At 46.1% G+C, this 26,672-nt stretch overlaps 1 protein-coding gene across 3 annotated transcripts in view; it reads right to left on the bottom strand.

Moving 5' to 3' along the window:
• Fam135b (family with sequence similarity 135 member B) overlaps positions 1-26,672 on the bottom strand; it is a 301,016-nt gene that overhangs the window by 125,008 nt on the left and 149,336 nt on the right. The gene's annotated exons all lie outside the window — the stretch shown is intronic.

Genomic DNA, 26,672 nt, shown 5'->3' with positions numbered 1-26,672 from the left:
TCAAAACCACAGAAACATGAGTGATTGCCAGACTCCAAGGGAGGGAGGGGTAGATAGGTGGTGCACACAAAGATTCTTAAGCACTCTGTAAAATACTCCAGGGGTGCTTAGTTTTGTCTGTACCCATAGAATGTGCAGCACCAAGAGTGAGCCCAGTGTAAAAATGGACTTTGAGGCCAAGGACATACCAGTGTTGGTTCATCGATTACAATTCATGAGCCACTCTTATGGGGCGGGTGTCAATGGGAAGCCATTGTGTCAGGGATAAAACAGGCAACGGACTATCTTAGGGCTTTTCTCTCAATTTTGAAGTCAACCTAAAACCACAGCAAATAATAAGAGCTCTAATAAATAGATCATCTCCTCATACTATCAGTAAAAGGGAAATTAAGAAAAAGTGTGTTTCTGCTCTAACAGTGTTCATTTGGGTGAGCATCTCTATACTCCAGCCTCAGTGGAAGGCAGACATCTAAGCCACCAGGATCCTCCTGTAGCCTCACTTTCCCTGTGTGCTCCCCAAGTAGTGCCCCCCCTTCCTCCGTCTCAATCACCCAAACACTGTGCACACACCTTGCCTCTACCTGGAAATTGATGACCTGCTCTACTTAGCTGGACTCTTGTGCAGATGATCTCTGCACAGTTTTGCCTGAGAACAATCTGTTCAGTATGCAAAGTAGATCAAAACCTTTCCGGATCTTTCCATACATCTTAGCATAAAGAGACAAAAATGTCTTATACAGTCGTCAGAGCTCATGTGTCCCTCCACACCCCTTCATTCTCACAACACTCTGGGTCCCTGCTGACTTTCTCCAGCCACACTGGCAGGTCAGTCCCTTCCTGTCCCCATGTCACCTTGGCCTATGCTGCTTCCTCTGCATGGAATGGTGCTTCCCCTTGCTGGGGACAGAGTTTGACTTCTGCTCATCCCTCAGTTCAGGCTTCTCTCCCGGGCAGAAAGCCTCCTCTAATCCCCTCTCTGGCCAAGCCTCTCTCCTGGCTTTGTGACATTAGTTGGTGTAGAATTTCTCCACGTGATTACTTGCATAGCAATGGCCTCTACTCTGGACATCCTCTGTGAGAGCTGGGCTCCTCTTGCTCAGACAGACCCAACCTATTACACAGAATGTAATATATTACATAGCTGCTTCACAGAGAGTGCTCAATATGCAACTTTAAAAATACAGTAATGGCCTGAAGACGAGTATAAAAGAACTAACCCATCAGCCTATTTATTTTTTTCTCACTTGACATGGCAAGTGCTTCACATCAATTTATTCACTTGATGAAATGAAATTCACAATCACACTGCAGCAATAATTCAGAAACACCTCACTCCTTGGCCCTACTCATTTTTTTTTTAAATTCTCTGAGATTCAGGATCCTCCTTTGAAAAACTGGAAGAGAAACTTTTCTTCAAAACAGTGATGAAGATGTGTAAAGTAACACCCACAATAAACCTCGCCAGTGCTTGGTATTTCCAGCTGTGCAGTTGATAGAAGTTTATTAGTGCCATTACTACCAATCCCTGCAAAACGTGGCCCCACACTGGCACTATTTTAGAAGACCCAGGCAAAGCACATGCATTTCAGGGAAATGAGCAGGAGCTTTAGCTTCCAGGAGCCATGACTTTATTATGCCTTAAACTTTAACAGTGTGGATCTGAATTGCTGTAAACCAAAACCACCAATCCCTGCAAATGTGTTCTCAGGTGGGGCTTTCAAACAGGATTCAGGGGAAAGGGAACAGGGTCTCCAGGGGATGCTGGAAGCCAACATGAAGTTCTTGTCACTCATCTGTTCACCATGTCATCCACCATCAACTTTTGGATTCAAAAGTGAAGTATTGAGTAGAACCAAGATGGACAAGGTTGTCACGGCCAGGACAAGACAGAGTTCTGACCTCATAGGACTGACTCTACAGGAAAAGAAACAACTTCAAGAACATGCTCACATAAGCATTTGACTACAACGTCATGGATGTTGTAAAAATGAAAACTTAAGGGAATACAGCTTCATAATTAATGCCCTTAATATGTGGATGAAGAAATTTATCATCTGAAAGTGAAAACAGGTATTTTCATAGGTCATTACAACTGGAGCTTGACAGAGGTGAGAACAGACACTGAAAAGCCATGTGGGGGAGAAGAGTCACAGCAGAACCCATCACCAAGCAGACGGCAATTGAACTCCCTGTCAGATGAGGTCAGGGTGACGTGGTCTCAGATAGAAAGGGAAGAAACGATTTGGGAGAAGTGTGTGTGTGTGTGTGTGTGTGTGTGTGTGTGTGCGTGTGCGCGCGCGCGTGCATTTGTGTCTGTATGCATATTTTGTTTATTTATTTATTTATTTTAGAAACCTGTGGCTCTGCAGTCTCCACACCAACTCCAACAGAAGGAGAAAGGACATATCGCCTCCCTTAAACCAAGCGTGGACGGTGCACTTGGAGAACTTCTGTTCACTATGCACAATCTGGAGACCACAGGGCCATGCATATTTCATTTTCAGAAAGTTAGGCAATGCCAGGCAGCAAGGCGAAGCCAATGCACTGGGATAAGTGATGATGTTCAGGATTTGTTGAGGCACAAAACCGTGGCTCATGGACCAGAGGGGGGCACATGGGGAGTAGAATCATCCTGGTGCCGTTTTGAAGGCTGTCCAAGATTGTGCAGGAGATGCCTGTGGGGACGAAACATCCTGTTGCAAGATGGAAATCCAGGGCAGGCTGAGCCACCAGGGAGCTGCTAGGGCGTCACTCATGACAAACTCCCGAGGTTGCCCCCAGTAGCCACATGGAACTGTGGCTCAGAAACACCATGATTTCAGAGCCAAATGGATCTGGGAGCAAATACCCAACCATTTCACTGTCCAAACCTCAGTCTCTCCAACAGTAAAAGGGATTGATGTCACAGAATCAGGTTGCTGGGAAGAGTATTTGCATGAGGAGGAAAGTCCATCTTAAATAATCTAGTGGGCAAAAACTTTGATGCTTAAACTTCAACATTTAAAATGTCTGTATAATAAAAAAAAAATGACCTAAAACAAAGTGAAAAGAAAGCTATAGAACAGAAGATACATTCTATATCATGTCAAAACTGACTATCAAAGATATTTGGAAGTAAGTATGAAACAAAATTATTTAAAGAGCAGATTAAAGAATAAGTGGCAAAAGTTGAAATGGAAAATTCTTAAAAGGGGAAATAAAAATTGCTAACAAATTACATGGTGTTGTGTTTAGGTATGAGGTATCCCACAAAAGCTCATGTGTGAGACAATAAAGTTTTGGGGTGCCGTGACTGGGTTATGAGAGCCTTAAGCTAATCAATGAATTTATCCACTTGAATAGATGAAGTGGGTGATAGCGGTAGGCAGGTGGGGTGTGGCCAGAGAAGGTGGGTTATTGGGAATGGACCATTGGGGTTTGTATCTTGTCCTTGGTAAGGAGCGTGCTCTTGTGCATTCCCCCCACTCTTTCTCCTTCCTGTTGCCAAGGTCTGAGCTGTTTTTCTCTGCCACACCCTTCCACAAACATGTTCTACTTCACCTTGGCCCAGAGCTGTGGACTACTTATAGGCTGAGACCTCTGAAACCTGAGTGCCCAATAAATTTTCCTCCTCTAGAATCGTTCTTGTTGGGTCTTTTGGTCACAGCGTTGAGAAAGCTGACTAAAACACGTGGAAAGACAGCCAACCCCCTTTGTAATTAGGGAAATGCCAACTAAAGCAAGATAACTACATTTCACCCTTCTGGATTGGTTTGCAGAAATAAATGTTCTGTTTAAAAGGACACTTTGAAGTACAGTTAGGCAGGTTTTTTTTTTTCAAAAATATTTGAGTCTGCATACCCCGTGACTGGTTATGAAACCAAATTCCTGGGCTCTCCCTGGAGAAGCTGTTTACGCACTTGGACAAGGAGGCTGGTACAGAAATATTGAGTGAATCGCCATCATTTGTAGAAGTCCTCTGAACAGTGACGTGCTACTTCTGCTTGGCTGGCTTCCCAAGAACAGACCCGAGTTGTAATATTTGCTGATTTCATGGTGCACACAGTCCTACCCATGGCCAGTTTCAAGCTGCCCAGGCAAAGTCACAAAACAGGAAAATGTGTCCATGACCACACTCTGGCACACTCTGATTACAACACACACTGTCCTTAAGAGTACACAGGATGAAACTTCATGAAAGTGATGAAAACCAAAATCTACTCGTGACCTATTGGTGGGAAGAGCACAGAAAGTAATACAGATAATATATATCAACACACCAGGGAGGGCTTCTTTGAAGTAGTCGTCTAAGACATCTCTCTCTCAGTTTGTTTGTTTTAAAGAGAGAGAGAGAGAGACAGAGAGACAGAGAGAGAGAGAGAGAATTTTTTAATATTTATTTTTTAGTTCTCGGCGGACACAACATCTTTGTTTGTATGTGGTGCTGAGGATCAAACCCACGCCACACGCATGCCAGGTGAGCGCGCTACTGCTTGAGCCACATCCCCAGCCCATCTCAGTTTGTTTTAAGTAATGTCCTCAAGGAGAATAGAGAATTGTGTAACAAACTTAGGAAAATAATGAAAGAACATAGTTGTATTACTTATGTAGCAAAAGTAATGAAAGAGTAAAGTTAATGAAACAGGCAACCTACATTGTTCTTTGGTTACCCCACCTCCCATCGCCAGCTCTTGTGCACACCGACCAGAACACACCAAGCTTGTTCATCCCTTCGTGAAGCAAATTTTCAGTGCACCATAATGCTGAGCCCTGCAGGAGAAGATGGCGGTGCAGAGGATGCACGTCCTGCTCCCTGACGGGCAGATCTCACAGGCCGTCACGGGAGAAGCAGAGACTCAGGAGCAATTTCCATGGTGCTAAAGTGAAGTTTAACTGAGGAAGAGAGACAACAGGGGCCCACAGCAGCTGTGACACTGGGGACATCTGGGGTGCTGTGAGTGAGGTAAGTCCACAGAGCAGGGCTTAAAGGCCGGAGAAGCCCTTCTAGATGAATAAAACCTCCTAATGGATCCAGAGGGAGGAGAGGTGGGGGCAGAGGGAAAGCAGAGACGGGGAAAGCCCCTTGAGGGGGTGTTGCTGTTGGGTGGAACAGCAGGATCGAGCAGGAGCATCTGAGGAAGTGGGTGTCAGCAGGGTGGACTGAGCAGGGCCAGCTGAGGCCAGGAAGGCGGACAGCACTAGCTGGGGCAGCGCTGTCCGCCAGGAGCATGGTGAGCCCCAACGTATTTTTCTGATGGAGAATGAGAGTAAAAATATGAGTTTAGTATTCCATGTTCTCTCTCATTTCTGGAAGCTAAAAATCTCAGAGAAGAGGCTAGAATAGCGGTCATTTTGGAGACTGGAGTGGGGGCTGGAGATGCAAGTTCAGAGAGAAGTTAGATTCCACGTACCAAAATACAGCCAGAGAAGAGGGCGTGCCATCACGAAGGAAGTGCAAAGTGTCTGTGCCACACAGCATAGCAGGGCAACACAGGGCTCCAGCAGTTTATGATGTATTTAAGAAAAAGCTAGAGGAGTCCGAAGGATCCCAACACGTGGAGATGATAAACGTTTGAGGAGGTGGAAATGCCAACTACCCTGATCTGCTCATTGCACATTGTGTATTACATTGATATATGTATCAAATTATCACACCGTACCCCATAACTCAAATTAAATATTGGGCCAACTAAGTATATATATTTTATATATTACAAAATAGAGACAGAAAGGAAGAAGATAAAATTCCTTGAAAACCAACCCCATGCAACAAAGTCCGCTAAGATCATTGCACATGGCATGTGTTCAAGAGGATCTCGTGATGGCACATCCTCCCCTCTGGCTGTATTTTGGTACATGGAACCTAACTTCTCTCTGAACTTGCACCTAAAGCAGAGGTCCTGACCAGACAAGTCCCTGAGAACAGTCGTGAGCATGCGCTCACCTGTCTTTTCCACACCCTCCTGACAAGCCGGTCTTGTATGACTAGTGGTCTGAGTTTCCTCTGGACATTGCACTTCATATCCCTGGCTACATGTCCAGTTTCTCTGTGGATAAAATCTTCTCCTTTATCATTTTTCCCCCAAATATACTCTCAGCATAGCCAGCAATATCAGGGCTTTTCCAGCTGTCAAGTAAAACTCAGGTGTCGCCTGTCAGGGAGATGGGTCCTTGCAGGTAGCTGTTCGAGCCTCCACAATCAGGATGCACGAATGTTCAGTTGCCAGGAAACCTCACCTAACAGAAGCCTCCTTGTCTCGGAATCACAGGGAATCTCCTTCTCACATCTGCCTTATCTTCTCCCCTCAGCTCTGTTGAGGGACGTCTAATCACTGACCAGTAGATCAATTTGATGACCAGTGACTCATTTCCTTGTTCCAGGAATAGGCACCGTGTTCTGCTCAAGCTTGCACAGGTCCACTCCAGTTCCACCTGCTTTGGCCAGAGCATCCTTGTCCCTGGGCAGTCCTCAGGACTCCTCCAGCCCTGCAGTGTCTTCTCTGGACCTCTTAGGACAAGGAGGAAAACTCCATTTCTCCGCAGGTACCTGAGTGCATTACAATCAACCCTTCCATCTCGGGCACCTGTGCAACCATCAGGCTCAACTCCTGTTTTGAGACCGACCTTTGGAATCTGCATGTGTCCACTTTTATCTCAGTTCCAGCTCACCTGGGAGGCCGCACTCTCAGCAGCTGCCAGCACACTGCATGTCTCCCACGTCCTGTCCACCTCAGTCATCCTGAGTTAGTCAGGTGCCTTTTTTAATGCCAGAAAGAGTTGGGGTTTCATTCTTTTTATCTTTTTGTTCCTTTAGTGATTACCCAATATGCAAGTGGCACCACTGAGGAGCACCATCAGAGCTGCTGAGACGTGACCTGTTGTCCCCATGTGGAGGGAAGAGGAGCGCATCAGAAAGCTGAGCTGGTTGAAGCCTCACCCAGGCAAACATGAGCCTGAACACTGCTTCAGGAAGACAGTGTCTGGAGCCTTGGGACCAGGGCTTCGAGACACTGTGATGCCTCCCAGTGGGAGATCCTTAGAACAGTCCAGAACCTTGCACAAGGTCCCGTCAGGCATTGATGAGACCCTCCTCTGTGCTAGGTGCTTATGAGATTCAGAATCCACATGCTTGAGGCAGGTCAGGTGGAGCTAAGGGGGTACGTGCTGGTCTAAGATGCCTGGCAGGTGGCCATACTATGTGACTCTGAGCAGGTAACAGGCTTCAAGGTGAGCTGGATTTAAAAACAGCCCAGAAGCCACTGAAATCCCGCTCTTGACATCTCTCATTCCCTTAGGAGCTGTGAATACCCAGATTTTGATTCTTCAGAATGAGAACCCAGCATTCATAACTCTGAATTTTGGCTTTTTTTAAAATCCCTTTGAACCAAGGTTTTATCTGCTGATTTCAAGGGGAAAGGGCCCATTTAAGAAATGAAACTGTAGAGACAGGGTGCAGCTCAGTGGAAGAGCACTTTTCTAGTATGCATGAGGCCCTGGGTTCTATCCTCAGCACTGCAAAGAAAAAAAAATATACATCAAACTTGGTTTTGGAACTCCAAATTTTTCTGCTGTATATTATTTCTGTTGATCTTTTTACATTAAATGGCTTATGGTGTCGTTATAGCACTGTCTGGTCTGGAAAAACAGAACTACTGTAGTTGGAGCAGAGAGATCCCACCGCAAGGATTTGTGCACAGAGGTCTTGGGGTGGGGTGCTAAAAATCCAAGGGAGGGAGCATATTGTTGCTAATATTGATGCAGGAAGTTGAGTTTAGCATGGCAAGAAGAGACAGGCAGAGACTGAAAGCAAGTGGTCAAAGGCCCCCTCACCTTTGTTCCCATAAAGCCCAAAATCCAGGTGGGGAGCAGACTGCATCATTAACCATGGAGACTCAGCTGCTCCTGCCTCCAGCCCACGTCTCATCAAGCCATGCTGCATGTCATAGGTTAGATGATGAGGGGCACAGTGACCGCCAGCTGGACTTTCTCCATCTCTGTATCCCGCTTTAAGTGCTCATGATTGCAAAATTTATCGAATGTCAGCTGTTTCTTGTTTGGAATGTTCCAAAAATGCCACATGCAGAGCCACCTGACAGTAGCCTGAATCTGAACAAACAAGTTGACTGAAAACTGATTGGATGGAGGTAGACAAAATTAGACTGAGAAAATGGCACATGTTGGTATGCATGTAGGTGACCACAGAAGGCCACCTACATGAATACCCGCTGACCAGCATCTGACTGATGGAAGACATTTCTCAGGCAAGAGACAGAGACACTGACAAAGCTTAGGCCCAAGATGTCACCACACAAACATTCAAGGAAGATCAAATGTCAGTCCTTCTCAAAATTCTCCCAAACACTGAAAGAGGGGATAATACTTCCAAATTCATTTCATAAGGCCAGCATCACCCAGACCCCAAATACAGACAAGGCCACTAAAAGAAAAGGAGATTCCAATTAAATATCTCTGATGATCATAGGTACAAAAATTTTCAACAAATTATCAGCAAATTTGCTTCAGCAGCACATTGAAATGATCATCCACTAGGACTAACTAGGATGGCTCGGCATAGACCAATCATTAAACATGACACATCAGATCTAAAGAATGAGGACAAAGACATGGGGACATCTTGATCAATGCAGTCAGGACATTTGACAAAGCTCAACATCTTTCCAAGTTAAAACTCTCAGCAAACTGGGAATAGAAGGGACACATCCTAACACAGGGAAGGCTGTATGTCACAAGCCCACAGCCTGCCTCCTCTCATCAGTGAGAAGCCAGAAGCCCTCCCCCTGAGGCAGGGAGAACACCAGGTGACACTTGCACTCCTCCCTGGAACATGGAGCTGGTGGACCAGCCGGAACCGTTAGGCGAGAAAAGGCAACGGAATCAGGAAGGAGTAGGTAGAGACCATCACTGCTGCAGACATCATGAAACGCTGTTAGAAATAATTTTAAAATTCAACAAAAAATGCAGGACACAAAACCAGTATACAGAAATCATTTGTGAATCTATGCACTGACAACAAATTATTGCACCAGAAACCAAGAAAAAAAATCCCACTCATGATAGAAAAATAAAATAAAATAAAATATCTAAGGATAAACTTACCCAAGGAAGTAAAAGAACTATACGCTATAACACATGAGTGAAATAAATTGAAAATGACACAAACTCTATCTTTATGGATTGTAAGAATTAATATTATTAAAATGTCCACACTACCCAAAGCAATCTGTAGATTCAATGCAACCTCTATCAAAATATCAATATTACTTTTTTCACAGAAATAGAAAAAAGTGTCATAAAATTCATATGAAACTATAAAGCAACATGAATAGCTAAAGCAATCTTTAGCAAGAAGAGAAAAGCTTAAGCTATCATGGTGCCTTATTTCAAAGTATATTACAAAAGATATAGGATTACAACAGCATGGTATTGGCATAAAAAAAGAAACATGGACCATTGGAACAGAAGAGAGAGCTCAGAAATAAATCCATGCATCTATGGGGAATTGATTTTACACAATGATGTCAAGAGTGCAGGAAAAGGACTGCCTTGTCAATAAGTGGTGTTGGGGAAACTGGACTTTCACGTGCATAAGAATTAAATTATACCTTTCATGCCATAGGCAAGAATCAACTAAAATAGACAAAAGATTTGAATCTTAAGATCTGAAACTATAAATCTATTAGAAAAAAAGCTCCATAATATTGGCTTGGGCAAATACTTTAGATATGTTCCTCAAACCACAGGAAACAGAAGAAAAATCAATAAAAGTAACATCAAACTAAAAAGCTTCTGCACAGCAAAGGAATCAAAGAAGTGAAGAGACAACTGAGGAAAAGGGAGAAAATACTTGTAAACTATTCGTCTAATAAGAGATAGATTTAAAAATATTTAGATATTTCTAAACCTAATAGCAAAAAGAAAAAATCATAATCCAACAATCTAATAATTCAATTTAAATATGGGAAAATGTAAACAGAAAATTACCTAAAGAAGTCCTTCAAATGACCATCAGGTTATGAAAATATCCCCAATATTATTAATTATCAGAAATGTAAACCAGCCTCATTGAGATATCACTTCTTACCTACTAGACTGGCTATTATCAAAAGGTCAAAAGAGCCAACTTGGTGGTACAAGCCTGTAATCCTAGCAGCTTGGGAGGACTGAGAGTTTAAAGCACCTTCCGCAAAAGCGAGGTGCTAAGCAACTCACCTGTCTCTAAATAAAATACAAAATAGGGCTGGCGATGTGGCACAGTGATTGGGTGCATCTGACTTCAATTCCTACCCCACCCCCGCCCCCCCAAAAAAAGTCAAAAGATAAAAGCTGTTGGTGAGAATGTGGAGATAAGGAAATCTCCTGCATTGTTGGTGACAGTGCAAATTCTCAAGGCCTTTATGCAAAACAACAGGGAGGAGCCTCAAAGTGTTAAAAATAGAAGAACCATATGATCCAGCATCCCACTTCTGGGCGCACATCCCAAGGAAACCAAATCACTGTCTTGAAGTAATATCTGCTCTAGGTGCTCATCACAGTACTATTCGTGGCAGGAAGGCAGCAAAGCCATCTACGTCCACTGGTGGACGAATGGATAAAGAAATGTGGTATCCACAATGGGACGGTATTCAGTTATAAAAAGAAGAGGGAAAAGGACAGTTGCAAGAGCAGGGATGAAGAATGAGGGCATTGTGCTAGGTGAAATACTGCCTGACTCACTGGTACGGGGACAAAGAGGAAGGACGGAGCCATAGGAGAGCAGAAGAGCGGTGGCCAGGGCCTGGGTGGAGGGGCAATAGGGGTGAGTGGGTCACAGGAGAAATGTTGAGTTATCAGATCCAGCAGCTCTGGGAAGATAACATCCAGCATGCTGAACACAGCCAACAATACTGCAGTGCACACTTGAAATTGACTAAGAGTAGACTTCAAACACTCTTAACACACATAGAAGAAAGGCAGCTACAGAAGGCTACAGGTGTACCACCTGACGATGATGGTAATAACTGTGCAGTACTATGCCTATCCATTCACTCCATTATGTTCCCTAATTCTTTGTAAGTACATGCAAATAAGGCAGAAGAAATGAAAAATTTTAAAAAGACTTTTATATCATCACAAGAAGTGATACTGAAATCAAAGCACTCAACATAAAGGGAGTAGTTAAGTGAATCCTATGAAATGCATTAAAAAAAAGACAATGGGGCAAATGAAAAGCTTCGTTTCTACCGTCGTGACCAAATATCAACACATTCATGATAATAAAAACAAAGTTATATTAACTGCTTAATTATCTTGTCCACCTTACACAAATTCCTGACCATTCAAACTGCAAAGAAACGGAGGGCCTTTGTCGTGATGAAACAAACACACAAACAAAAAACTGCTAAGGTGGACAGTGTCCACTCGATTTCATGTGGCTGAGTTGGAGCCCTGATTTGCCACAGACCAGTGACCTTAATTAATTCCCTTCCTGACTCTGTGTCTACAAGGCCTCCCCTCAGTCTTTAAATCCTTTCTGGTCTCAAAGCATGACTTCATTTTCCACAGTCTGTTCCTCTGGCTCCTGTTTCAGAGCTTTAGAGTCAAGGATCTTCAGAGTCTGTTCTCTGTGAGAGCAAACAGCCTAGAGTGGGATCTTGAGAGTTCCGCACACACTCCTGACTTATTTCTCACATCTCACCCTTGCTGGCTCATTCCTTTGGTTAGAGACCCTTTCACCCACGTTTCTCAATGCATGAGCCCAAGGATGGCCAACACTCAGCTCAGGACAGGCCTCAAGGGACAGATTCTTCCACTCGTCTGTCCTCCCACAGAAAGTGGCAACCTCATCTGGGAAGGAAGACGCTGGGGGAACCTGGCATGCAGATCTCACCATGGCTTTGGCACCAAGTCCTGTGGGCTACAGCTTGATGCAGAGTCGAGAATTACCCGCTGTACATGGAGGCACCTGGAGGCTGGCCCATGCATGTCTACCCGCTAGATCATGTGCCAAGAATCGGGAGAAGGAAAACATGGTCCCTGCCTTCACCGAGCTTGAACCTGTGATGACCAAGGGAGGAACAGGACCTTTAGTCACATGAATAATTGCACACACACAGGGATGGTTGACACAAAGCAAAGGTGCCTGCCACTCAGCCAGGCTGGGGAGAGTTCCTGGAGCAGCAACCTGTGGGCAGAGATCTGAAAGCAGAGTAGGTGGGAAGAGATAAAGGCAGGGGAAAGGCAGAGGGGACAAGCGTCCTGTCTCCTGGGTGTGACACCACCAGGTGTGGCATCACAGTGTATGTCTCCTGGGTGTGACACCACTGGTCCTGTGATGACACATGGTGATAAAGCTGAGACTCATAAGGGATGTTCAGGAGGAGTGTTATGGAAATTTTTTAAAAGTACAGTTATCCATTTGTCTGTTGATGGGCCTCTGGGCTGAATCCATAGCTTGGCTACTGTGAACTGTGCTGCTGTAAACACTGGAGGGGCTGTATGGCTATAGCATGCTGGTGCTAGACCTTTTGTATAAATACCCAAAGTGGCTCATATGGTGGCTCCATTCCTAATCTTCTAAGGAATCTCCATACTGCTTTCCAGAGTGGTTATACAATGTAAAAGTGTACCTTTTCCCCCAAAATGCTTGTCAGCATTTATCATTATTTATATTCTTGATAATTTCCATTCTAACCAGGGTAAGATGAAATCTCTATATAGTTTTGATATAATCTTCCCTGTTTGCCACAGATGTAGGACATTTTTCATATATTTGTTGGACATTTGTATTTCTTCTTTTGAGAAGTGTCTGTGGGCCATTTGATTTTTTGGTGGTAAGTGTTTTGAGTACTTTATATATTATAGATATTAATCCCACGTCTGAGAAGCAGGTGGATAAGACCATAGGCTCTTTTGCAGGCTCTCTCCATGCTCTTTCCTTTGCTGTGCAGAATCTCTGTGATTTCAAGTCTTCTCATCGATTGGTTCCTGGTTTTATTCCTTGCACTTTAGGAATCTTGTTAAGGGTGTTGAAAGCTGGGCCAATATGTTAGAGTGTTGGGCCTACATTTTCTTCTAGCACTTGCAGAGTGTCTGGTCAAATTCCTAGATCTTTGATTCACTTTGAGTTGAATTTTGTGCAGGGTGAGAGATAGGGGTCTAGTTTCATTCTACATAAGGATATCCAATTTTCCCTTTGTTTAAAAGGCTATCTTTTTTCCAACATATGTTTTAGAACCTTTGTCAATCATCAAATGGGTGTATTTATGTGGGTTTGTCTCTGTGACTTCTATTCCATTGGTCTTCATGACTATTTTGGTGTTGATATTATGCTGGTTTGTTTGTTTTTGGATACTGGGGATTGACTTCAGCGATGCTTAACCACTGAGCCACATACCCAGCCCCTTTTCAAATATATTTTATTTAGAAATGGGGTCTCACAGAGTTGCTTATGGCCTTGCTAAATTGCTGAGGCTGGCTTTAAACTTGTGATCCTCCTGCCTCAGCCTTCTGGGCAGCTGGGATTCCAGGCATGAGCCACTATACTGTTTTTGTTACCAAGGTTTTGTAGCATAATCTGAGATCAGGTATTGTGATATCTCCAGCATTGCTTTTCTTGCTCAGGATTGCTTTGGTTATTCTGAATCTCTTATTCCAAATGAATTTTTAAATCTGTTTTCTAGCCCTTTAAAGAATGTCATTGGTATTTTGATGGGGATTGCATTGAATCTGTATGACACTTTTGGTAGTATGGCCATTTGATAAAATTAATTCTGCCTATCCAAGAACTTGGGTGTTTTTTTTTTCCCATCTTCTAAGGTCTTTCTCAATTTCTTTCTTTCATGATCTACAGTTTTCAACGTAGAGGTCTTTCATCTCCTAGGCTACATTTATTCCCAAGTACTTTATTTTATTTTATGAGGTGATCATGAATGGGATAGTTTTTCCAATTTCTTTTTTCAGCAGATTCATTATTGAAGTATACAGAAGTGATTTATGTGTGTTGATCTTGTAACCTGCTACTTTGCTGAATTTGTGTATCAGCCGTGGAAGTCTTCTGGTAGAGTTTTATGGGTTATCTAGGTTGAAGAAGATGTGGTATATAAACTTAATGGAGTTGTACTCAACCATAAAGAAGAAGGGAATTATGGCATTTGCTGGTAAATGGATGGAACTGGAGAACATCGTGTTAGTGAAATAATCCAGACTCAGAAAAACAAGCATTGTGTATTTTCCTCTCATGTGCAGAAGCTAGAAAAAAATAAGGGGAAAAATAGGGGATCTCATGAAAACAGAAGGGAGAAGAGCCGAGTAGAGGAAAAGAAGAGGGGAAGAGAGGAGGGGAAAGAGAGGAGAAGTACTGGGGACATAATTATGTCAAAATAAACCCCAATACCGTATGTAACTACAATGCACTTAAAAGTAAATAAATAAAATTTCAAAAACAGGCACAATTATTGTTACCTGGAGGATTAAAGGTCGTGTGCATGGGAGGGAGGGAAATTGTACTGGGCACTGGATGATCTGGTGGAAGGAGGACACGGAAGAGCACTTGCCTAGCCTGTGTGAGGCCCTGAATTCAACACCCAGCACCACGCCAAAAAGACGGAAAGAAAAAAAGGAAGAAAAGTTTTATTTCAAAGGCTTTGAAGATAAGGTTTAGAAATTTGCTGCTGATGAGTACTTTCTAGTCTATATCAAAGCCCCTCTGTAACTCTTGGTACTATGGAATGAGATTCCTCTTTGAAATTCCCTGCCGCTCCGTCTTGTTCTCTTGTTCTCGGCTGCCCATTGCCAGGCCCCCCTGTCTGGTTCTCCCTGCCCACCGTGGGGTTCAGGCTGACTCTGAAGGCCTGGCTGCCTTCTCTCCAAAATCCACAGATGTGCCACGTGTGGCCTCATGGTCACCTCTGGCCTCTGGCCGGCCCCTGTGTGTTTGCTGGTGAGTCCACAGGAACTGGCCTCTGCTAGGTCTTCCTGGAGACCAGCTCTGGGGCCCCGGCGCTTGGCATTTAGCACATTATTATAATTACTTTTCTGTAACGGAACTCTTTCTTCCCCAAGCCCCCAAATCAATCTTACGTCAAAGTCCAATTTAGAAAACACACAAACATGATTTTATGAATATAATTTAGTTCATATAGTTCAGATGTAGAATATTTTCTGAGACAAAATAAGGAAGCCGTAAGGCAATTTTGATTGTCAAGCAAGTTTGAAATCAGAAGCTACGGAGCTTAGATAAGCATTGCTTTCCTTGGCAGCACAAGAGACAGCATATGTAACATTTAGGATAACCATTGCAAGTGTATAAATATTTTGTTTCATATTTGACTCTTTCCTTTTTTTGTCTTCATTTTTACCTCCCAGGGTCACTATTGCCTTTGATACTCTTCAATAACTCCAAAATTGATTAAGAAAGGGGAATCCAGTGTTGTTTCTAAGTTCCATATCTAATTCTAAAAAGTGTCCACACTCTTCCTCATGAATGTGAAAGTTAAATAAGCAGCTCAGGAAGTGAGAGGTAACCATAGAGAACCACAGGTAACCATATTATCACCACCTGGTAGTGACAATACAGTCACCTGTGGTTCTTTCATATGAGACCCATGTGGCTGGTGTCCAGAGGCTGTGTGTCTGCTTGCCCTGTCACCTGTGCATACCAATTCCTCTCACAGTGACAGTGGGAACCAGAAGCCCACCCAGAGACCGGGCACAGAGATGGGGACAGAGAAGTAGCTGTTTCAGAACTGCCACAGTGATGAGGACCTGCCTCCTAACTGAACCCCCAAAAGGACCCAGGTGGCAGGGTCTGCTCTGGCCATCATTTTCACATGTAGAAACTGATGCACGTGGTATTGTCCAAAGTCTCACTATTTTAAAAAGGTGGAGCCAGGATTTGAACACAGACAGATGCGAGAAATTACACTATGAAAGTAGGTCTTCCATGTATAAATACTAACAAAAATACTAACATGGACATTTAATTCATTGCATTGATTCAAAGTGTAAAAAGTAAATTGGAACCAGGTACTGTGTACAGCACCCTAGAAGCCCTTCCACAGAACCAAGCAGTGTCACTGTGAATGTCTGATGAGGGCTGGGGCATTGGACTGAGGAGGCTGATTCTAGGAAAGAAGAATATGGATCTGGGCAAGAGCAATGCACCTGGGCATGCCCCGGAGCCGAGAGCTGAGGAGGAGGAGAAAGACCCAACCGATAGGACTTGATGTCCCTTCCTCGGTGGTGAGGGCAGTTCAGGTTGAAGGTGCACCTTACCAGACCAGCTGTGTGGCAGGCTGCCTATTCACAGGCCTGAACGATTCCCTCATCCCTGCTTGCTACAGGTCCTTCTCTCTCAGCACAGGCAGTAGGGAATACACAAGTCCCACCAGCCCCTGCAGCCAGGTTAACTGAACTTGAATCCTCTTTCCACAACCCACTGGCTGGGCATCTTGGGAGGCCAATGAGGGTCTCTATTGCTGAGTTTTCTCTTCTGTGAGAAGAGAACTATTCCTCTCACATGGGCAAGGTATGACTATTTAAATAGACTCACAGATATAAAGTGCTCAAATGCTTTGCTGAAAACAGCATTATTTTTAAATTCAAAAAGAAAAGCGAACACTAAATAAGTAAACAAATATATAATAAAACTAACTGAAATAGTCTGAAGCATAAGGAAGCATGTGGTAACAAGTAAAGCAGAAATTCAATAATTTTTTTCTTAAACTGGGCAAGAATGTCTCTTTCAGTGACGTTTGAGTTAACTGTGTGTTTTAGTCAGCTTTTTCACTGCTGTGACCAAAAGACCTGACAAGAACAACTTTAGAGGAGGAAAAATTTAATTTGGGGCTCAGGGTTTCAGAGGTCTCAGCCCACAGACAGCTGCTCCATTCCTTGGGGCCCAAGGTGAGGCAGAACATCATGGTGGAAGAGTGTGGTGGAGGGAAACAGCTGAGAACATGGCACCAGGAGGGAGAGAGAGAGCGAGCTCTGCTCTACAAGGACAAAACATAAACCCAAAGGCATGCCTCCAGCAAGCCACCTCCTTCAGCCACAACCTGCCTGTCTACAGCCACCACCCAGTTAATCCACTCAAGTGTATTAATGCACTGATTAGGTTAAGTGCTGAGAGCCATAGCCAAGTAGGAATGACGAATGGCCATTTCCTTGTCAGCCTACCCCATGTTGCTTAGAGGGAGGACTCTCCATTGTGGAAATGGGCTTGCCTTGGACCCAGGTCATTTGCAGTGACATTGCATGAATGTTTGAGAAAGGTGACCCTGCTCAAGGACCAGGGCGGATCCAGGTTTAAGGTGGATCCTGCTGGAAATGGGACGTATCCTGCTGCCTCAGGCGCCTGCTCCTTGAGTTCCTGTTGAGTTCTCGCGGGATTCAGAGGGTATTTGGGATGCAGAGCCTGGTGGAGGTGGATTTTCCCTGAAGGTGCGTGTAGAGTGCAGGTGACAGTTCGAGAATAAAGAGTTGCTGTTTGAATCTACAAGGTGTGTGGTGGCTCGGTTATTTTGTGCCCAGCCAGACTGCGGCAGTTAAGGTTCTCGTAACGCAAATGTTTCACCCTTTCTTTCATTGTCTCATCCAGGAGATTTTAGGGGCACCTTATATCTAAAACATAACACTCTGAATTGATTGAGAGAATACTACACAAATTTTGAAAGAAGAACCACCTCTACCAAATTCCAGGTAGAGGGATCCTATGTTCAGAACCTGAGTTGGAAATCCACATGGCACACTCTAGAAAGGGTCAAAGTAGCAGAGAATGAGTCCAGGGGGTCAGAGACCAGAGAGTGCAGAGCAAACCTGCTGAGGATGCAGCTTCAGCGTGCACAGAAGCAACCTGCTGCAGTCCAGAGCCAAGCCAGCCTGGACTCTGGGCCCACCTCTCACCAAGAGTGTGCATCATCATGCTCGCCTGTAAAACAAGGGTAGCCACAGCACACACCCCACAGAGCTGCTGTGAGAGTTGATAAGTCCAAAGAGCCACATGCCACCTCATGATATTTCAGTCAACATTGGGCCTCACACACCATGGTGGCCTTGTGAGACGATGTCACCTGGCAATGTCATAGCTGTCTTAGTCTGTATAAGAACACCCACAACGTTTGCATGATGGTAGAAATTACCTACAACACATTTCTGAGAGCATATTCCCATCACTGAGCAGTGCATGAGGGTATATGTAAGGGGGTCAGAAGAGCAGCTGGGGCATATTTGTGGAGTGAGCCCTGCATAGACATTGGCTACCACTGCTACGGTCTTGACCCAAAGAAGAGGAAGAGAAAGGAGAGAAGGAGGAAAGAAAAACGTTATTCTCTGAGCAGAGGCCCAACTTCATCTTCATTACCTCTCTCCATCTGGCTTTGTGAAGAAGTGACAGAGGTGGGTCTTCCTGTAGCAATGGCTACACAACAAGCTGAACTCTCCAGAGGGCTGGAGAGGCTGCACCTGGCACACATGGAGGAACCGCTTTCTCAGGCTGGATGGCTCTGTGCACCTGGATTTCAGGTTTCCCTGAGGATGTGCGTGTGCTGGGTCAAGACAAGTAAAGGCTTCAAAAAATCACCACCTACTAAAGTAGATGTGCTGTACCCGAACCAAACAAGCAAAAAGTAGACGAGAGAACTCGAGCGCTCTTCCTTCAAGAGCATCCTGACTACACTCTTCAGAGATGTCCTTCCTCCTCTCTCCAATTAGCTAATGAGTCGAAATGGGGAACAATCTCTCCGTGACGGTCCAAACACAATGTGGATATAAAAAGTAAGGTAAATGTTTCCTGCTCATTTTCTTGCATGAGAAGTTGTAACATATGACCATCCTCCCTTTTTGGCTGCCATCAGCAAGAAAGGGCATTCTCCAGATGTACTGAAAGCTGGTCTGTGGGAGGCTGGTCTTCGAACAGTACTCCCCAGGGCAATTCTACTTGGGTTTAAATTGTGTTTCATTGTTCAGATTGTTGGACCTCTGTGGGAAAATTTAGCTCTGTTAGATTGCCCGAGGTAATGTGTTCCTAATTTTTTATTGGGCACACTTAAATAGTACAATGAATCAAAGGCCTGCTATAAAAAACAGGAGTGCCATTGATTCCTGATCTTTCAGGAAATAAAAATGCCTAGCAGAATTATGTAACACCCAGATACCGAGCAGTGAGATTTGTGTCTGTACAGACCCTGTGTTAGTCAGTTTTTTTTTTGTTGCTGTGACCAAAATAGCTGACAAGAACAACTTAGAGGAGAAAAAGTTCACTTTCGGATCAGAGCTTCAGAGGTTCCGTCTGTGAACGGCAGCCTCCATCGCTCTGGGTCTGAGACACATCATGGACAAAGGGCACGACAGAGCAGTGCTGCTCTGCTCATGGCTGCCAGGACGCAGGGACAGGGAGGCCACAGGGAAGAGGCACACTTCCAGGGCAGCCCAGGGGCCCACCCAGCCAGCCCACCCACCTGCCTACAGTTACCACCCAGTCACTCCCTTCAAACTAGGATGCACTGATTGGGTCACATAACATCATCACTTCTCCTCTGAGTATGAACAGAGGAGCTGGGGAGACACCTCATAGGCCAGCTGTAGCAGGTCCAAACGATCCTTAACACACAACTTCATACCCTCCACTTCACCTGGAAACCAGCAGTGGGAGGGTCCTGCCACAGGAGACAATGCCCATGGCTAGGCAACTGGGCTCAGAGGCCTCCAAGACCAGTGCCCAGAGCTCAGGCGGCTGCAGGAAACACGAGCAAGCACAAGGCCCCAGGGCTTTCCCTCCTGCCCATCAACTCTGGCTTCAGAAGTTGACTCAACAGCCAGCGCTGACTGACAGCTCACGGTGCCGGGCTGACACGGGCTGACGTTCTCCATTCCTAAGACAACTGCATCAAGACAGTGTTGTTGTTCTTCTGTTTTACAGAGAATGAGGCCTGGGAGCTTGGCAAGGAGTCCAGGGGGTCACCAGGTCCGTGATGGGTCTGTGCTGGCGCCTCTCTCTGCTCGGGAGGCGGCCGCTCTCCCCATCCACGGGGAGGCGTGAGGCCTCCTGCTACCCTCTGGACACAGACCTCAGGGGCCCTGCCCTTTGCCCTCACCTGGATCTCTGGGTTCCTTGGCCTAAAACCTGGCCTACACATGCAAGCTGCCTGCCTACCGGTGCAGGGATTGGTGCAGCTGCCTGGGGGAGGGCAGGCCGCGGGAGACTTCCTCTGTGGGGACATGGCCACAGCAGGGATGCCATTCTGGTGAACTGAAGTCCTGGGGACCTGCTGGGGGACTGCCTTATTTTCAGAACAGAAGGAGACCTGCAGTGATGTGACCCAGGACACCCAGAGGCAGGAAGAGAGCAGCTTCCTGAGCCTGTGCACCCCGCCTATCCTCCTCCTGAGCTTCCACCACTCACAGCATGACCGCCACTCCCCTCCCTCTGCTGCCACACCCAGCCTCTGAGCTCCATGAGGCCACAAGTCAGCCATCCAGATTTGAGGTCACAGGACTGACTTCCAGGAACCAGGAATTTGATCCCATGAGGATATCTCAACAGAACACATGGGGTAGACTAAGGATTACTCCTGTGGAAGCGGTAGGAGGGTGATACACCGATGTGATATCCCAGCGTGCACATGTATGCTTCTGAACCCAGCATGTGTGGGCTCCCAGCACCCCAGGAAATCTATTAAATCTGGCACACATTCCCCTAGCCAACCCCCAGACAGCTCTGTGGATCTTTCTTATCACAAGTAACTCCTTTTGCAGAGAGTAGCACTAAGACCACTGGCAATGGGTGAAAGGTGCCAGGTGACTGAGGTCTGGCTAACTCCCAGGGCTATTTCCCAACTGCTGGACTACATCTGGAGGTTTCTGGATACAAGGCAAGACAGCAGTCAAGGATGCACGTGCCAGGAATTTGTGGTGAGTTTGCCCTCCATGAGACCACATGGGTGGGGAAGGGAGAGGGAGACAGGCCTAGCACACCCTAGAGGCTCTGCGCAGAGCTCTTCAGCCTGACCCTGTGGGACACTCTGGAGCATTGTCCCATCCTGAGACAAGGAGCTGAACTTCCATGCCCTTCAATTAGTCAACACGGGTCTTCTGCAGGGGCCGCGGGTAGAAAGGGGGACAGTGAGATTCAAACTCTCAGGCAAATTCAACTTCAGGACAAAGTGCATCCTATAGCTTGGAGGTGGTCCTCCAAAGTGAGGTTCCAGCTTCTGGTAACTGCAAACACCACAACAGGGTAGGAGAGGCACAGGGGCAGGAGCAGGGCTTGCATGGGAGGGATCCAGGCTTCATGGATCCAAGTCCTGTCATAGAGGCTCAGAGGAGGAATTGTTGATTCTGATGGGGTAGGAGATGGCCACTGGGCAACCTGGTCCTCAGTGGAAGACCACGTGCAGTCTTCCTGCCAGTCCAGTGGGACAAGAGACGTGGAGCAGGGGAAAGGAAGAGAGGGGCATCCAAGGGGAAGGGACAGCAGGAACAGAGAGGAAGGAAAGCACACAGGGCTACAGGAGAGGAAAGAGAACTTCATGAAGGGGGTCCTGAGGTCAAGCAGCTTCAAGGTGAAGTCTCAAGGACAAAAGAGGGTGAAGGCCTGGCCTGACCCAGGGGAAGCTGGCTCCCTGGCCAGCTGGCAGAGGAACTTCCTGTGGGTTCTACATGTGGAGGGGAGGAAGCATCACTGCCTGAGCTGGGAGCCTCCTGGAAGGTTGTGCCAGGCAGGGCACCCACTCTGCACACAGTACCAGAGGCTGGCTCTCCTGGGGCCCAGGCAGGAACTGAGACGCCCGCCCCCCCAGCCCCTGGCTGGAGTGTTTTGCCTGCTGAGCATTCTCCATGAAAACAGGCATATTTGATATGTAGGTGCACTTTAATGGACCCTGAAAAGAAATTAGATTGATTCATTTGAAGAATAAATGTCTCTCCCCCGCCCCCTACATAGCAAAGCTCTTAAATGCTTCCACTTAATGGAAATGGAAATTACCTCTCAAAACATTACTAAAACTAATCATGGCAATTTTTATACATTTCCACAATTCACTGTGCCATCTTTTCTCCTACTTTGATGAGCAAAGACTCGCACATGCCTACATGATGCCTCATCCTCCATGGTAGCTTGATCTACTTGGACAGTCCCCTCCCCCACCCCTGCCCTGATTGATCAGCTCCCCAAGGGAAATGTCATTGTTTTTTTCTTTTACCATCTCCAGAGAGGAAGGGACTACAATTGCTATTAAATAAAACCCTTTGGTGGAAAGAAATAGCCAAGGTTAAGTATACTTGGCATTTCTTCACAATCAGGGACCTGTCGATTATTTATGATTCTGAACTCAGAAGAAAAGAGAAAACAAGGCTTTGAAATAATGTAATTATAATTTCAAAATTTTTTTCCATCTAGGTCCTCTTCCTCTAATCCTTAACTCTCACATTCCAATTAATCCATCATTCATCTCTGTCTTGCTCAGGGCATGATATGTTTTCTAATTTGTAAGATGCATCTGAAAATTTTGGCAAATATTGATTTGAATCAAAATGTCACACACCTGACTGACAAATATAAGTTTAGTGTCTACTTTAGCAACAAACAGACTATTCGTGGGCTGGGGGTGTGGTTCAAGCGGTAGCGCGCTCACCTGGCATGTGTGAGGCCCAGGTTCGATCCTCAGCATCACATACCAACAAAGATGTTGTGTCCACCAAAAAATAAATAAATATATATATATATATATATATATATATATATATATATATATATATATTTTAAAAAACAAACAAACAAACAGACTATTCAAATTTAATTAGGCACACTATACATACACATGTATTTATGTGCATAAACATATATGTACATAGAAATACCAATTTGAGTACTGTGAAACCCAATGACATTTCTGAGAGTCCCCATCACATGTAAAGGAAAAGTGTGACCCCCTATGCATCAGTTCTGTCTCTGCAGTGTCTCTGCACTTGTGGGTAAGCTATGCCCTGTTGTCGGGCCTCATTTTAGCAATTTCAGGAGCTCAGGCACAGCCTGGCTGTGGCTTGCATGCTTAGACCCAGTCTTTCTCTAAGGACAAAACGGACACAGCAATGATAGGAAAATCCTGAATTCACAGCCTGAATTGTTCAGATGGGATGTCCATGGCACCCCATCCCACCTTGGCCTTCCTTCATCTGCCTGCAGGGTGCCTCTGTTTCACATCAAATCCCCTCTTTTCATTAACTGATTTTAATTAGAGTTACACTGCATTTTTTCATTATGCACCAAGCACTATCCCAGGGCCTTCCCCATGCTGTGCTCAACCCCCGTCAGCAGCTCTGTGTGGGAGTTATCATTAGCCCCGCTCTAGCAAAAGAAGTTAGGGCTCAGAGGGTGAAGGGCTTTCTCTGCTCAGACAGCCCTCGGGTGGTCATGAGTCCAGGCCCCGTCGACCGCAGGACCTGCTTCCCCAAGAATCAGATCTTTTCATCTAACCATAACCATTTCCCAATTTCAGCTGAATTTAAAGTAGAACAACAGACAGATATTGTGATGGCTTTCCTTGTGTGTTTTGGAATAGTTCAGGGGTGTCCTGAGGTTGGTAGGTTAGTCCTTAGAAAATCACCTGCTATTTATACTTGCCTCTTCTGGTAGTAATAGAGACCCTGTGGGTCTTAGATTCATCTGGAATCCCAGGGCCAAAGCCTGCAGTGGTTCCCCATCCATAGAAGCTGCTCCCTTTGTACCCTGCACCTGGGCCCATGAGCATGAACTGTTAGAGTTGTCATCTGTTCATGTACCTGTCACTTCTGTGATGCTGGGATCTTTCCAGAATGCCCAAGGGCCTGGTTGTTCCTACCCTGTCATAGTTGACTCACTGACATGTACAGCTAACTCAGGAACAAGCCATCAGTTTTCCAGAGAAATCTTCAGCAAGTCACCATTTAAAACAGTGTAACAAAGCCAAGTGCAGTCGCAGGATCTAATCGTCAACAGAGAGCTGGTGAAATTCAATAAGACATTGTTTCCCATCTAAACAATCTGTTCATAAAGCGCCTACAGAATTGAAATATGTTTCCGTAGAATGTGGCTGTGAGAGGACTGACATTCGAGAAGACAAAAGCATGATTCTGTCCCTGATTGATAAGACAGCCACGTGGCGCACAGTGCCGGGTTCTGCCGTCACAGTGCCACATTCACCTGACTCTGCCTGTGGAATGGAACTGATCTCCCCAGTGTGGCCGGGCACCACTCCCGGTCGGACCCCAGCTCTGCTTCTCCTCTCAGGATGGTCCTGTCGGTGGCCGATCTGGGTGTCTCATCAGTCCATGAACGGCTTTCCTCTGGTACTGGTCACTTTCCAGTGGTACTGGTCACTCTGTCACCTCTGCCTGGAGCGCCCATTCCTGACCTTGTCTGTGGGACCAAATTCTCATCCTTCCCAGTGAGGACCCCCTTCCTCTACCAAGACGCCTGGCCCTCATCTCGGGCCTCCTGAATGGACCCGCTGCCTCGTCTGATGCCATCACACTCGGTATTCCTTGGACCACTTCCACCTCCTGAGATGACCCAGTGCCCCGCCAGGGCAGAAGAGGCAGCCTCCCGTGCCTAGGGCTTTGTCCCCAGGATGGGCACAGGAGAACACTGTGACCAAAACAACACCCCTTTGCATCCTAGCAAAGCCTCTGACAGTGACGTGACCCTGGGCTTTCTGAGTGCCCGGCTTCCTATCATGTTTCTTACTTAATTAATTTCACCCTGACCACAAGCCTCTGAGACAAAGACCACCTGCATCCTCCTGGATAAAGCAAGTTGGTGAGGCACCTTCCAAATGAGATGGATGGGAACCCGGGAGCGCGAGCCTGTGGCCCTCACTGCTCCTGAAGTCTCCTCTCCAGAGCCAGCGGCTCCTTTCTATGTCCATTTGAAGCCAAGTGGGGAAAAACCCAAATTAAAGAATCTGCTCTGACAAGACAGTTCAACCAGAGGAGTCTTGAAGACGTTATTAGGTTCTGCTTCAAGGCTCCCTGCTTCTTTTCTAATATATCCTGCTCTGTTTCCAAAACATATTTTTATTTTTTATTTTTCTCTCCAGAAATACACACCTGTCATGGAGAATGTGTCTGGATGCTGATCTGCCAACAGGACTGCCAACGTCCTCCTGACAGGGACACGCACCCCCCAGGAAGGGCCAGGCTCTGCTTCCCTACCTGAAGGTGGGCTGGCCTTGTCCCTGGCCTCCCCAGTGAGCCTGGGGTCTTCTGTGTTTTCTTTCCTGGGTGGCAGAGCCTCCCACCAGGTCAGAAGTCTGGGTTGCCAACCAGAGACAGAAGCTCAGCCAGACCAAGCAAGGGGCAGGCATGATGGAGTCATCCTGAAAGCTCTGTCCCCGCCGAGCCAGCCAACTCAAGACATCAACAAGAAGAAACCACTGTCGCAAGTGCTAGCTTCTGGAGGGTTCTGTAATGCAGCAGTAGCTCGTTGAAAATAATAGAATTGGGAAATTCACGTTGAAGGAGAGATTGCACATGGTGTCTCTCCCTCACCGTGGAACCGTCAGGTGGTAAACGATGGCTGGCCTCTGTTCGCCATAGCCTGTGGCACGCAGCACAGGGACTTGCCGCCTGCATCACGGTGACTCTCCTGCCAAGCCAGACCAAGTAAGAGAGGAACTTTCCCCTGAAGCACATTTTGTCTTTCTTTCACTGTTTCTCCGCAGCACTATCTTATGCCCTTCTCTGTCCTGGGCTGCTGCTGGGCTCTGCCGTCCTGGATGCCCTGCTGTCTCAGGTCCTCAGCCAATGAGGGAGCAGAGCTCCTCTTCCCAGAGTCTCAGGGAAGAGGTGCCATCCCTGGTGGCAGCTGGTGGATGGCGCTCCCCTGGTCAGCCGGGCTGTCTTTCTCCTGGCCTCCAGGATCTCACTGGACTTTTACCCTGACGCTGAGATGAGGACCCTCCCTCCCACTGCCGGCACATGGCCGCTCACTGTTCCTGTCCTGGCTCATTGACATTTATGATTTCTAAAAAATGTGCTTTTCATTTATAAGCTGTAAATTAAAAACTTGATGGAGGATGGTTTTTGTCCCCCATTTCAGGTGAGGAAACAAAGCTCAAAGTTCTGATAACTCACCTGGGGTCACAGCCTAATTCACCCAGTGCAAGGTTCAAATCCCTGACTCTCTCTGTGACACCACGGGCCTCCCTCTGTTGGAAGTCCATGGAGCGAACGCAGGCTGAGAGCAAAGGAGGGAATCGTCAACTCCTGAATCAGCCTGAGTCTACACTGGGCAGAGAAGAGTGAGCGGCCACTGTTTTTAGTCTCAGACGCCTGGTTTATTCCAGGGAAGAGAAGGGGAGAGAAGAGAAGCGAGGTCTTGGAAACACCATGACTGGGCTATTACTTAACACACTGGGAGGGTCCGACGCTGGTGGTCAGCTGTGCATTTCTCTTTGAAGATCATGGACTTGAGTTGGCCACTGGCCACACCTGGGCCCTCCCTGATGTGTCTCTGCTGTCTGGAGGAACCACGGCCCCCACCTCTGCAAGGTGAGCCTCAGCAGAACAGCACATCTGCACACGGAACTTGCTGGAACTCAGTAGCCCAGGCTTTCACTCACCATATCACGTCAGTTCCTAGAGAACTCTCTAAGGAAGAGCTCTGACCTCACACGTAGCTCTGCTGGATTTGATTCCTATGATATTCTTGGCTACTCTTT

Source organism: Ictidomys tridecemlineatus, chromosome 7 (assembly GCF_052094955.1).
Source record: "Ictidomys tridecemlineatus isolate mIctTri1 chromosome 7, mIctTri1.hap1, whole genome shotgun sequence".
In the NCBI taxonomy this organism is placed as follows: domain Eukaryota; kingdom Metazoa; phylum Chordata; class Mammalia; order Rodentia; family Sciuridae; genus Ictidomys; species Ictidomys tridecemlineatus.
Note: the sequence above shows the minus strand (reverse complement) of the source record. Positions and strands in the feature narration are given on the sequence as shown.